The sequence below is a fragment of the Kryptolebias marmoratus genome, linkage group LG7, assembly GCF_001649575.2.
Source record: "Kryptolebias marmoratus isolate JLee-2015 linkage group LG7, ASM164957v2, whole genome shotgun sequence".
Taxonomy (NCBI): domain Eukaryota; kingdom Metazoa; phylum Chordata; class Actinopteri; order Cyprinodontiformes; family Rivulidae; genus Kryptolebias; species Kryptolebias marmoratus.
Window position 1 is genome coordinate 21,808,565 of NC_051436.1, and position 14,512 is coordinate 21,823,076.

Sequence of the window (14,512 nt, forward strand, 5' to 3'; positions counted from 1 at the left end):
CCCGCGGAGGGTGAGAAGGGAATTTTTTTTATATATATATATATATATATACAGTATACATATATGCAGTCAGTCTCTCTACGCCTCTGCAACACATACCCTTTCCCCCCACCCCACCCTCCTACACACACACACCTTTGCACACCAATTCACAAACAGTCCTGATGGTTGAAGGTCATTCAAACAAGTTGCTATCACAACCATGTGGCCTGCCTACTCTAATGCTAGATTCAGTCTTGATTCATTAAAATAACTCGTGCAATTGGGATTCCCATCTTGCAATATCCTTATTGTAGAGCAAATCTGTTCTGGCACATGTACGCAGCCATCTTCTCTATATGGTATGCCTGAGATGCCACAACAGGACAAAAAAAGTCAATTTTATATTCATAAGAAAATAAAGACAATAAAATATTAAATATGTTATGCTAGCACTATAAGAAGAAATACAAATTATATTTTACATATAATAATCACCTGTTGCTCCTAATAATTTTTTGTGTAACTACCACAGTGAATATTACACAGCAGTGCAGTAATGAAGAAAAAAATCCAAACTGGAAAATGGTTGTTTTTGCCTACCTGTAGATCCTCCTGTGTTGAATGCAAAGGATGGGTGAATTTTAATTTATGGGCAAAAATAGTTCCTTAGATTAAAAGTCTGGTATAGTTTTATTCTCAGGTATGACCTGTATGTGCTCTGATGTATCTGATGTTTTCAACAGGCTCCCAGGTTACGATCTTACACCTGTTCAGTTTCTATCACTATTTAAACTGAAAGGGAGGGAAGAGTCAGGACACCTGACACATCCTCCAAAGATTTTTGTATCATTTTGATGCTTTCACAAGGTGTGGCGTAAAATATTGTCTGTTATATTTTGTCTCTGAAGCATTACTTTGTTGAGGTTGCTTAATGCCCATAACGTGCATAGATACAGTGAACATAACAAGAAAACAAAGACACATTGTGCCATGCTGTTTTCCTAACCGTGCTCATGGAATGTACTTTCTTTTTCTTCTTTTTCTACTGTATGTTAAAGGATATTTTAAGCTATTATTAAACTTCACCTACTTTTTATTATTAATTGTTGCGTATCTTTACAATTTATTATGATGCATACTTATTGATTTATATATTCAGTTTAGCAATAATTCACAATAAAAGGCATCTCAAAAACTAAACAGCTACAATTTAATATCCTATAATTTAAACAAAAGAATAATGATAATAACAAGTTATAAAAACAAACTGTGTAATTAGATAGATAGATAGACAGACAGTCAGACAGGGGTTGCTACAGTGAGCAACCTCCCACAAACAATTTGGCAATTGTTTTAGGCCAGATGCCCTTCCTACTTCAACCTGTGCTCAAACCTGCAGCCTCAGAATTACAAGAACGTAATCTTTTTTGGACTGAGGTGGCACTGACCACCAAGCCACCTTAGTCCGAAAAAGATGAATTGCCTTGAACTTGAAAAACTCATTAATATATTCCTGTTGAAGCAGCACAATGGACAAGTGGTTTGAGGTGTTCACTAATAGCGAGAGGGTTGCAGGTTTGAATCCCAGCTACTCTGGTTTCCTCCTTCAGATCAAAATTGTTTTAGGTTAATTAGTAATTCTAAATTGTCATTAGGTGGGAGTGGCCAGTGTAAATGATTGTCTGTTGTTGTCTCTTTGATGGACTGGAGACCTGTTCAGAGTGTACCCTAGAGATCTCTGAGATTGTTTCTGGGATCTGGTGGAGCTACTCTCCCACTTTTGGGTCAGAGCCTGAATTGCTCCAATGACCACTGGCACTACTTAGACAGTGACTTTCCACAACATCTCCATTTCCTCTTTTAGTCATGCGTATTTCTACAGCTTCTTGTGGTCTTTCTTCTTCTTCTTCTTCTTCTTCTTCTTCTTGATGTTCCAGTTGATTGAGATTGATATAGTGCCTATAAATACTATTTACCACCTTGGATGTTTTATGCTTTTATTGTCGCCGTAAAACAATCATGGTCAATATAAATTGGCCTTTTTACAAACAATTTTCTATGATCCTAAACATCCCAAGGAGTTCTGTTAAATCCATTATCAAGAACTGGAAGGTATATCTGACATTTGTAAATCTATCAAGACCAGGCTGTCCTCACAAACTGAGTGACTGTGAAGAAGGAGAATAGTGAGAGAGGACACCAATTCACCTGTGAGCTCTCTGAAGGAGGTCCAAGCTTCAACATCTGAGATGTGAGAGGCTGTACATTTGCCAGATTCTTCACCAGTCTGAACTTTATTGAAGAGTGGCAAAAGAAAACAACTGTTGAAGAAAACTCAATTAGTATTAATTTGGTATTACTTGTAGAAATTTGATTTCACTAAGAAATTAACACTCCTGTAGCTTTCGGGTCAAATTGACCCAAAGTTACAAGGGCTTCTCTACCTCTCTTCATCTCTCTCTCTTTTAAGGGTTTCAGAAGGGTTAAACATCCATCCATCCATCCATCCATTTTCTTTACCCGCTTATCCATTCCGGGTCGCGGGGAGCTGGTGCCTATCCCCAGCAGTCAAGGGTTAAACAAATATATATAAATAAAGAGTTTTCATGTTTTTCTATCAGTTAAACATATTCATAAAACATTCCAGTGACCCATTTCTCTGATTTAAAACATTAATGTCTGATTTTAGAGTTTTTGTGTCAAAATCTTAAAGTGGGATGATTGTGCGGGTGGTGTTACCGCCTTGGTTGGTGTCGTAGTCAGTGCCACAGCCAGCTGTGGCTTGGTACTCTTTCTCAAATGTTTGGGAAGTTGTTGTAAACTCCTTGTTTATAGTCTTGAATCCCACTTGTCATAGCGTCTTTGTTGTACATCATCAGTCTCTAGCTGTGTCATCAAATTTCTCTTGTAAATGTTGGAACACTGGGAGGAGGCCCAGAGGAAGAGCCAGGACACGCTGGAGGGACTATGTTTCTCGGCTGGCCTGGGAACGCCTTGGGATTCCCCCAGAGGAGCTGGCCCAAGTGGCTGGGGAGAGGAAAGTCTGGGTCTCCCTGCTTAGGCTGCTGCCCCCGCGACCCGACCCCGGATAAACGGAAGAGAATGCATTGATGGATGGATGGATGGATGGATGGATGGATGTTGGAACACTGGGTGACAAGCTGTTTCTTAGTCAACCTGGATGTTGGGTTTGAAAGGTCCAACATCTGTTGTATACAGCTCCTTTCATTCGGATTGCTTGTATATAGTGCCTTGAAATAGTATTCACAAATTGTTCCACATGTTGTCACATTACATTAACAACCTTCGACATATTTTATATAAAAAAAACAATACAAAGTAGCACAATTCAATTCAATAATACTTTATTAATTCCAAAGGGAAATTAAATGTTGTTGTAGCTCATAATCCTGGTTTCGTTAAAGAGTTGTTATAGATGCTGATGGCTGTGGGCAGGAAGGATCTCTTGTAGCGGTCAGTCCCAATGTGTCCTCAAAGAGCCCCACCAGGTAAGCCTCGCTGGCCTCCTGCAGAGCCATGATGGCCGAGCTCTGGAAGCACAGGTCAATTTTACAGTCCTGGGCAATCTCCTGGACCAGGTGCTGGAAGGCAGCAGAGCTCCCTCAGAGCCACAGTACCGGGCCTGTAGCAGTGAGGCTTCTTCACTCCACCGGTGGCCAGGGCGCTCTTGCGGGCAGCTTTGGTGGCGAGCTGCTTCCCGGGAGCTTTACCTCCGGTGGATTTGTGTAGTGGTTATAAAACCGTTTCAATTGAAAAAAGACAAAAAAAAAAAAAAAAAACATTAAGCAAAATAATATTGTTTTGGAGACAACCGAGATAGAGGCATTACAGCTGGAAATATTGAGACTTTTGTGTACACTGCCTGTAGACAGCCTAAAAGAACTGTGTGATTTCCTCACCATTGATGGATCAAAATTTGAGCATGTGACAGGAAAGGACAAAGCATTGTTCATCATAATGATAAGTAATCACCTGCAGAGTGAAGAGTTACAGAAATTGGAGAATATGAGAATGGCAGAGCTTCTCTGCTTTACGTCGGATGAGCGGAACCAAGAACCAGACACGGAGGCAGACTATAAGGTAAGTGATTTTATTTACAGGTGAGATGGTATGTAAAGAGCAGCCAGGAATAACATCAGGGAGATCTGAAACGGCAAGGAGGCAACAGGTGAGTCTCAGGCATTGAACAGTTTGCAGAGTTTATGAATTAGGAAAGTAATTGTTCTGTCGTCTTACTGTTCCAGGAGCGTAGGTGAGCACTGAGGTAAAGAGGAAGGAGGCTGTCCAGGCGAGGAGAGGGAATCCAGAGGTCCAGTGACAGGTAAGTTCTTTCATGTAAGAACGATAGCTGAGTCCGAGAATGAGAGGCCAGATCCAAAACGAGACACGACCTGAGGCAAGGTAAAAAACACGAGACATAAGTTACTTGGTGGAGACGTTAGTCAAAAAATCAAGGGGCTGTAGATTCTACCCAAAAGGCATGATGCTTCAGCAAAGATCTGAACCCAAGTAGAGCCTAAAATACAGATGCTGCTCATCAGGGGAATCAGCCACAGCTGTGGAAGAAAGTTACCGGAACAGCCAGCAGGGCGGAGACAGAAACCAGATCCTCACAGCTTTAAAGACAAGACAGCTGAGCTCCAGACTGAGGTTGTAGCTGACCAAGTAAAGGAGCTTCAAGCAGCATGACATGAAGAGAAAAATGAATCTAATGAAACACAGGACAGTACATCAACAGAAAGCAGACCTTCTCAGTCACGTTTGTAACGCAAACACTATGTTTATGTTTCTTTTGACTTAAGGGTAAAAAAAAAGAGAAAAAATATATCAAACTGTTTGGATGGGCAGTGTCAGGTATTTGATTGTTTCATTATCTAAAGCTTTTCACTGTTTAAAACTGATTTTTGGGCAGCATAATGAATGGTTTCAGGTGTGGCTGTAGAGAACATTTAAAAAGGGGTGTGTATGTCAGCACAAAGTGGCACAGTGAACGAAAGAAAGACTCGATCAAGTCCGTGCAGCAGGATTATTACCTTTCTGGAGGGCTCAATAAACAAAAATCGAAAGGAAAGTTGTAAACTAGCAGCTAAAGTTCACCCCATCGTCTTGGATCGTGGATCAGGATCAGAATCTGTTTTTGAAGCCTTGCATTCAGGAAATGCGCCACCGGATGCAAGAGGACGCCGCCGAGGTGAAAAAACAAAACTCCCGGTGAGATCTGGACTTTATTAGTATTTTTGTCGGATTTTTGTGGTACCACTATTTCTTCTATTTTTATTTTTTGGGGGAGTGTTTGGTCTTTAGATTTTTCTTTTTGGATTTGGGGCTTTAGATTGGAACAGAGGAACGCCTACAGGACTTTTTTTTTAATGATATGGGACTCAATCATGGATGCTATTCTGATTTAAATAAATTTAATTTTGGGATTTTTTATTTATTTGCTGATATAAACTAGGTTATTGAAAATATATGAACTGATATTATTTTTGAGAGGTTGTGATTACTGCCCATTTGTTTGGATATCAGATTTAGGCTATCATTTATTTCTTACTGATATTAGCCTATTAAGAATTCTTGAATAAATCTGTTGGTGTCATAATCAACAATTTCTGAAAGAAGTGTTTGAATATATTATTTGCTGTAGACAAATCAAAGCAGAGTAACATTTTTATCTGATATTCTGGAACAGGATCCCTGTGTTGATGTTGTAAGTTCAATTTGGAGTTAAGCTGAATGTTACACATTTACCATCCCAAATAAAAAGTATTCACAAGGAGAATGAACAGCCTAGCAAAGAAAATTGAGCATGAACGCTTTCCAGAGACTGAGATTGTTGATGCTGTCATAAGGGCCATTGTTCCGGGGATGCAGTTACGTGGTTATTTAGAGGGGAAAAATGACCTAACACTGCCCATCCTGAGAAGAACACTGTACTGCCATTATCAGGAGAAGAGTGCAACAGAATTATAGAAACAGCCGTCATTGGAAGCACAGAGCATTAAAGAGACTCCCCTCAGAGCTTTCTAATCCACACTCTAGTCCTAAGACTGAAGATTCTGTTTGCCTCACAAGAGTCTGAGTCAGGCTTATGATACGATCCAGTGCTAGTACAGAACATGTTCCTCCACACAGTTATGACTGGCTTGCAGAACAATAACATAAAATGTGATCTCCAGTCATCCCTGGAGCAAGCTTGTGTTTCTGATGAACTTCTGTTTGAGAAAGTAAATATGTGACTATGAAAGTGAGAGGCAAGACAAGTAAAAAATTAACACACCACAGTGGTCTGTAACCATTCACTCTGCTCAGTCTGACCACGCCCCTGTTGAAAAGAAGGAGGAAAACAAGCCTGCTGCGTTCCAGTAAGAGTCAGACCAAAGGCTAACATGACTCTCCTAAACATATCTACAGAGGCAGCATCCAAATCCAGTATCAGGACAAGACTGCACACCACCTCAGTCAGCATCAGCCTACCAAGACTCATCACTGACACACAAGGCTGCAGTACATCATGGTCACCCTCAACCCCATCCAGTACAATATAGCTACTTGCAACCCCCTTCAACACATCACAACTATTCACTACCCCTTTTAGTACAACATGATCATCCTCCACCCAACCAGAGGTATGGAAATCAACGCTCTCTGTCCTCAGCTCCGCTATGGCCCAGAAGGTGCTATGCCTGCCAGCAGGAAAATTTGGAAAACTGCATTCACTGTTTCAGGTGTGGTAGCAGCGACCACTTCTCAGCTGGTTGCAAAATGGGGTGATCAGGCCAATTCAGAGGGAGTGGAGTGTTTTAAATGATCAAGGGTTACCCCAGCGAGTCAGGGAGTGACCACTTTATCATCAACTTTGTGCACACTGTGGTGTAGGTGGGATAAAGGTGAGACTAAGACGATGTCCATTATGTAAAAGTGTGTTGTACTGTTCTGAGGGATGTCAGCATGAACACTGGGTTTTTATTAGGAATAAGTGTTCAACAACTTCATGTAGCACAGTCCCCGCCACACCACAAAAGAAAACCAAGTTAAATTTGCCCTACTAGTTGGAAAAAAATACCCGATTGACTGCCATATTTAAGGTGAAATATATTTGAATCTTTTCTTGATCGTATTTAATTTATATGTTTATGTTTCATGGTTAATTTGTAGTTACTGTCTTTACCTTTAAGTTGTTGTGTTTCTAGAGAGAAACAAAGCAGGGTTTCTGTTCTGAAAAGTTATGCAAAATGGCTTCTTCAGAGTAGTAAACTTCATATATTATGTACATGCCTACCTCAAACAACAGACAGACCACCATTAATCCTTCATTCCAGAGTAATAAGGCTCATTGACTGAGGGCTGGTCATGTGGTGAGAAGAGGAACCCCCCTTAGTTTGTTGCTATGATAATCACTTCCTGGAGGCGTCGACCAGGCCCTCAAGATACTGTAACTCAGACCAGGAGACAGGGCCACTTCTGAGAGACTGTCAGTGGCTCTGTGGTCCAGCGCTGTAATTTGTACTCTCCATGTGTATGACATAAATTTCTTAACTAAGTTGGACCAAACAATTTCAACACATTTAATAAACAAATTTGGGATTTGCTTGAGTCTGGCTCACAAGTGACTGTAGCAAGTGAACAATGTACAGTGGAACATCTGCCACATGTGACTTTGAAAGACATTTCTGAGATCATTGAAAACAATGACACTTTAAATCTCATTGCAGCTAATGGTGAAGACATACTGTATTTAGGATGGATAGAGGTCACATTTAATTAGCTTCCGATGGAGTCTCAACAACAGAAGTTGTTGTCCCCATCCTGAGGTAACAGTCACTCAGCCTATTATTGGCTCAAATGTTATTGGGCTTATAGTGGATGGTGAGCTACAACAAAGCAAAGACACAAAAAACAGCAGTTAATCAAAGTTGTCCAAGCAGCTTTTTCTGATTTTGAAATGAATGATGCTGACGTGTTTGTGGCTGGAGTTGTGGCAGAACAGTGATCCCTGGAATATAACGTTAAAACGACCAGAGGACAAGTGCATGTCCCAAAACACACATCAGTAACAGCAGAGTGCTGTGTTTTGACACCCTCTTTGCAGGAGGAGACAACTCTGATCTGCGAACCTACTGTCAATCCACAGTGGCCAGAGGGCCTACAGTTGACTGACACTCATGAAACTGAGCAAAGGTACAAAACCATTCATAGTTGTGGATGTGCAAAACCCGACAGATCATCACATAGTACTCCCTGGGAGGACTATTATTGGAATAGCGCAGCCAGTCCAAGCAGTTTACCCAGCAATAATCTTTGAACAGCTCTGCTCTACATCCCCAATAACAATTCTAAAAAGGGTTAACAAAAACAACTGGACTTCTATTCTGTAGTTGAAGACGTTTCGCTTCTCATCCGAGGAGCTTTCTCAATTCCATTTTTCCCTCATTCGTGAACAAGACCCCGAGATACTTGAACTCCTCCACTTGGGGCAGGACATCTTCCCCGACCCGGAGAAGGCACTCTACCCTTTTCCGGCTCAAGACCATGGCCTCGGATTTGGAGGCACTGATCCTCATCCCGGCCGTTTCACACTCGGCTGTGAACCGCTCCAGTGAGAGCTGTAGATCACGGTCTGATGAAGCCAATAGGACGACATCATCTGCAAAAAGCAGAGATGCTATCCTAAGGCCACCAAAACACCTTGGCTGCGCCTAGAAATTCTGTCCATAAACGTTATGAACAGAATCTGTGACAAAGGGCAACCTTGGCAGAGTCCAACTCTCACCGGAAGCGAGTCCGATTTACTGCCGGCAATGCGGACCAACCTCTGACACTGGTCATATAGGGACCTAACAGCCCGTATCAGAGGGCCTGGTACCCCATACTTCCGGAGTACCCCCACAAGACTCCCCGAGGGACACTGTCGAACGCCTTCTCCAAGTCCACAAAACACATGTAGACTGATTGGGCGAACTCCCATGCACCCTCAAGGACCCTGCTGAGGGTATAGAGCTGGTCCAGTGTTCCACAACCAGGACGAAAACCACACTGCTCCGAGGTTCGACTATTCGATGGACCCTCCTCTCCAGAACCCTTGAATAGACCTTACCATGGAGGCTTAAGAGTGTGATCCCTCTGTAGTTGGAACACACCCTCCGGTCCCCCTTTTTGAATAATTTCTCAGATATTTTAAAAAATAATTACTATATGTGCTTGAATATGTACCAAGAAAACAGAGCTGTGAACAAGTGCAGAAGTTGGTATCTGAAACCAGTGACAACAAAACAACACACTGGTTTATCTGGCAGTGCAAGCGCTCATCTGTGTTGTAATATCACTACTTTATTATAAAAGGCAGTAGTGATTACATGATCTTAGTTTAAATGCAGTTTATAAATAGTTTTTATGAAGCTTTTAAAATTCTTTCAGTCTTTTATACTGTTTGTTTTGTGATTTGTTTCTGGTCTGTGCACTGACCGGCAAGAAATACTTACCAAAATATTTCCATATGTTACTCCAATGTACATTTTGTCAGTACTTCATTGCCAAAATTCCCTGATGAGCAAGTTTAGCTGAACAATTTCCGAAATTGCTCATTTCATTTTTTCTTGAAAACTAATAAAAACAATTAATGCCATTGTTGTGGAATTTTCTTTAACAAAGAGGACAACGAAGAGTTTTGTCTTAGGATAATTTATTAAAGGTATATAGCTGAGAATCACTGAACTGAGGTGAGTCAGCAGAGTGAGTCTGACAACAGAACAAAAGGCCCCCCTTTAAATACCCAGCTCTACACACTTCGTAACTCTCCATAGGATGAGGGATCTGGAATGGGGGTAGGGGTCAGGTAACTGCTTCCTACACCCCAGAGCCCTATAAGATAAGGAGTGCTCATTCACAAAAACATGGTGTCATAAATGCTTCCGTACTTTTCCATTCTAACAGTTAAACACAGCTTTAACTTACATGCAGCAGAGAATCATCAAAGCACTTTTTTATTCCCATTACAGCCATTAAGATTTAAATGTAATGCTTTTTAATGCCATTTAAAGCCTTACATTTTGCAAAATCTATTTATTGACTTTTAATGCTTTTTAATTCCCCACGGAAACCCTATTCATATAAGAGGTAACAAGTTGGTTGGTGAAGAATCAACGGCTTCATTCACTTCTTATATACAGGTTCAGTGGATCACCTATAAACACTCAATGGCAAGAACTTGAACAATGGATGTCTCGACTTCTGATACATTAGTCCCTGAATTCTCATCATTCATACATAAAGCTGCATGCAATTAGTCAAGCTGCAATTGTTGCTCAATGGCACAAGAAAAACAAGTTTGTTGAACCAGAAGGTAATATTTCTCTAACTAGTAACTAATGATTAGTTCATTGGTTAGAACTTTTTTCTACTAATAATTACATGGAATATTAATAACCAGAATAAAAAGAACTTTAAAGAAAGTCAAGATGTTAGTTTAGCTTCTTTACCTCTAATCTTGATGACCTAATTACAGTATAGCCTTAAAAGCAGTGGGGTCAAATTCAGTTACACAAGATGCCAAAATTAAAAACTTAGTCTGAGCCAAGGGCCAATCGCTATCAAAATTTCTTAAAAGAAAACATAAATTTATCAGAGCGGGTGGAGATGGAGACAAACCCAGAGCACAGACTCATAATATAAAAGAAACAAATAAATTTAAAAACAAAAGGCTGACGAGACAGCAAAACAAAACATGAACTAATTCCAGGAACTCAGGTAGAAACGGAACAACCAGGACAGGACCAGGACCAGACAGAACTGAACAATGAACCAGCGAGGAAGTGGAGGAAGTGACCGGGTTTTAAACACAGAGGGTAATCAGGTGAGAGATAACAATTGCTGGCAGGTGGAGATGGGCGAGGCAAATAAGAGAGACTGAGGAGAAGTGAATGATGGCTGAGGCACAGAGACAAGACAAAACATGAAGACAAGAAAATAAACAAACTGAACACAAAAACACAAGAAAAACCCAAACTCTAACAAAATTAACTTTGGTATTGGATGTAATATGTCAAATCATTCAAATGAAAATATCAGTTACCTTCTCCTAGTTATATATTGCACAGATTTTAGAGCAAACATGTTTTAATAAACAAAGAAAAATAGGTTGAACTTAAAAAAGACATCATTAGTATTTGTTTCTTACAATTTTATCTCCATTATAACAGCTACAAAGCCCTCAACAAAACTCCAATCATACAGTTACCAACATTTAACTTTGAAACAAGAAAATACAGAAAAAGGCATACATTCAGGCAGACTTGCTGTTACTCTGATGTACATTAACCCAAGTCAGACATCCGATATCGTTTCTTGGCTGCAAGTTTATCAATAAGAGTTTGATCATTTTCATTCGATGCTCTCTGTTTCTCTTTCCTCATCAAAATAAGGTTTACTGAGAAATTAAACATAACTCATGGGATGGCTTCACTAAAAAGGTTTAGAGAAGCAATAGAGCCGTGGTCCGCATCCAACGGACCTCGGTCCGGATACGGACCCATATGCCATCCCATCCGGACCCGGAATAAATTGTTAAAATATTTGTTAATTTTGACGGGAGAATTAATTTTACATCGGAGCATTTATTTTTTTCCCTATCTGACACAAGTGCTTTTACCAGCACTGCACTGAGCAAGGATTGGAAGCTACAAACCAATCGCGTGCGAGTCATACTAACCACGTGGTTCAACTAGCGAATCAAATCGCCAGCTTGAACTCAGAGCGAGTTGTATGAGCAAACCGAAGCAGAGGTTTGTAGCCAGGCACAGACATCCACGCAGTGTGATATAAGGAAGAGGAGGTGAAAGGCGAGCGAAAAGCGATTGAAGCGAGAAATGCAGGGAGGTGATACAGGAAGACAGGGCGGGAATTACAGTCAGAAGAGGTGCAAACACTATGGCGCTTTCTAAAAAGAGAAAAGTAGATGCCGAAAAGTAGATGCCGAAAATCGAGCGTTCAACACGGAATGGACTGATGCATACATGTTCATTCTTCCACCCGCGAGCACGAAACCAGTGTGCCTCATATGCTCCGAAACCGTGGCACTTATTAAAAGTGCCAATGTCAAGCGTCACTATGAGACTAAGCACAAAGCATTTGACCAATCATACCCCCCTAAGTCCGAACTCCGGACGCAGAAAATTCGAAGTCTCACTGCCCAATATGATCAGTCCACCAGGGTATTAAGCCGTGCTTTCAGCGCACAACAGCGTGCTAATGAGTTCCCTCCGTGTTGCATGGGTTTTAGGGAGCCCAGATTTAAAATGTTGGCAGGGCAAGCCAAAGCCCAATTCTCACACTGAGCAAGGGAAATTGGGGGAAGACAGATGTAAGAGAAATCTGTAAGAGAAATAGTTCAGGTGTTTTGAGAGTTGTTTTGTTGAGCAGAAATTGAAACTGAAGCTGCTATTTTTTCTTAAGCACTTTCTTTATTTTTGAATACATCATTTAGTTATTTTTAATTTAAACTGCAGCCACACAATGTTATCCTGTGTTTCAGTGCTAATAAACTTCTTTGAAATTATTTTAACCTGTATTATTTTTTTTAACACCATGTATTCCGATATTGACTGCAAATACGATATTGCGGACCTCTGCTTGAGGAAATTTCTTTGAACTGGACCTCCTCACAGTTTTCTTGAATACCCCTGCAATAGAGAATCTGTCACAAACTGGAGGGGCAGATCTAATAAAGTTTAAAGGCGAACTAAAATCAAATGTCAAAAAATAGACAATTCATGTATGTTATTTAGTCAAACACATCCACACAGCATTGCAGGGACCCATTTTTCTTATATAAAAGTTAAATAAACAATTTTTAGTATTTTAGTCAATAATTTCCGAAGTAGGTGATTTGTGGGGTGGAGTTCCCTCCTGGTTCATGATGAGAACTGTGCCCCGGCTGCTACTGTCCAGTTGTTTACTAGTGGAAATGGAAGATGTCTATTTTTGAACACTAAGAAATGCCTAAAGACTTTGCGGGACCAATGGATATACAAACATACCAGTATGAACCTGAACTGACAGCTGGACCTTCAGAATCAGATTCAAACTCTTCAGATTTGAATTCTGATTATCATCAGGACTGTCATGGCCGACAAAACAACGAGTATAACTACTGAGTTGGGAACGTGGAACGGGGAGAACCAATTACTCCCAGATCTTTGTCATGACATCAGTACACAAAACCAAACAAAATCAACATAAAGATGGCAGGAGAGAGCTAACGTTGCTAACTCGAAGCTAATCCGATGCCAACTCGTCAACAATGTGATCACGCTTCAGAGTAGCATTTATGAACTCTCACACCAGAGTAAACTAATCAATAGCAGCTTCAGAATATGATATTTGTTTAATCACACATTGATTGTTTATATTTTTTCATCAATAACAAAATGCTCTGAATCACAAACTGATCTCAGGCTGTCAGCCTGTAAGCAGCTCATACCTTTTAATGACAGCATGTGTTCATGTCACGTTAGAAGTAAAACTTCCTGTTTCTCATCTCCTTCTCTGTGGAGATGTACTCCTCTCCATTTGCCTTTCTTTTAAAATTAAAAATAGTTAGGAGTGCTGTTTCAACAAACTGAACTATATTGTAACGGGATTCATCCACTCACTGATGAATTGTGGAACCTCAGTGGCTCAGTGGACATCACACTTTCGGGGTGGTCACAGAAAAAGCAGAAAACACCCGTGGTTTCTTCAATATTCGGAATTACTAAAAAAAAATAGGATTTTTTGACAAGAATCAGTTAGCGGACCCGGAATTTCAGCCTCGACACAGGAGTGAATAGTAAACTTGTCTTTATTGGACAGCAAGGAGAATGCTACGCGTAGCAGGTGGACCTCCGATCGCCGCTCTGAGAAGAGACGAGATAGTTCAGTGAACCACACGAAACCCAGGAAGTAACAACTGGCTGAGGAGGTTACACTGACCTGGATGGTGGTGTGACGGGGAGCAGGACCAGACTCTTGATGGGTAACGGCTGAGAGGCGTCCAGGAACGGGAGCGAGGATTAGCGCATCCAAAAGGTAGGCCGCGGGGGCAGAACTTAACTCTTGGTCGGACGGGCAGGGGTCGAAGCCGGGAGATCCGAAAACAGGAAACAAGACCAGGGGGGCAGGCGAGAAATCCGAGACCAGGTCACAGGCAGGGGTCAATGTCCAGAAATCCGAAATCCAACAGGTATCCGACAGGGGCAAGGCATAGAGGAAAATCCAAGAGACGTGAAAGGGGTCGTGGCACAGGAGGTAGGTCCGAGTATGCTGGAAAATTACTGGCTTTGAGGCTTTCATAATCTGGCACTGGAGGAGAGCAGAGAAGGAGAATATATAGAGCATAGCCCAGGTGTAGGAGAGGTAATCAGCAGAGGACACAGGTGACAAGTGTAAAGTGAAAACTATAATATAGACACTCCTTACCAGTTAGAATAACGTATTAATGTTCTGTAATTGTATTGTATTAACCTAAGGATGAGTG

At 41.0% G+C, this 14,512-nt stretch overlaps 1 protein-coding gene across 1 annotated transcript in view; it reads right to left on the reverse strand.

The window, feature by feature from the left end:
* The window catches only part of LOC108245254, a 5,349-nt gene extending 4,610 nt beyond the window's left edge, over positions 1-739 (reverse strand). The window contains exon 1 of the mRNA XM_037976648.1: positions 583-739. The gene's annotated coding sequence lies outside the window, so the exon portion shown is untranslated. The remainder of the gene's footprint in view (positions 1-582) is intronic.
* Between the last annotated feature and the right edge of the window lie 13,773 nt (positions 740-14,512).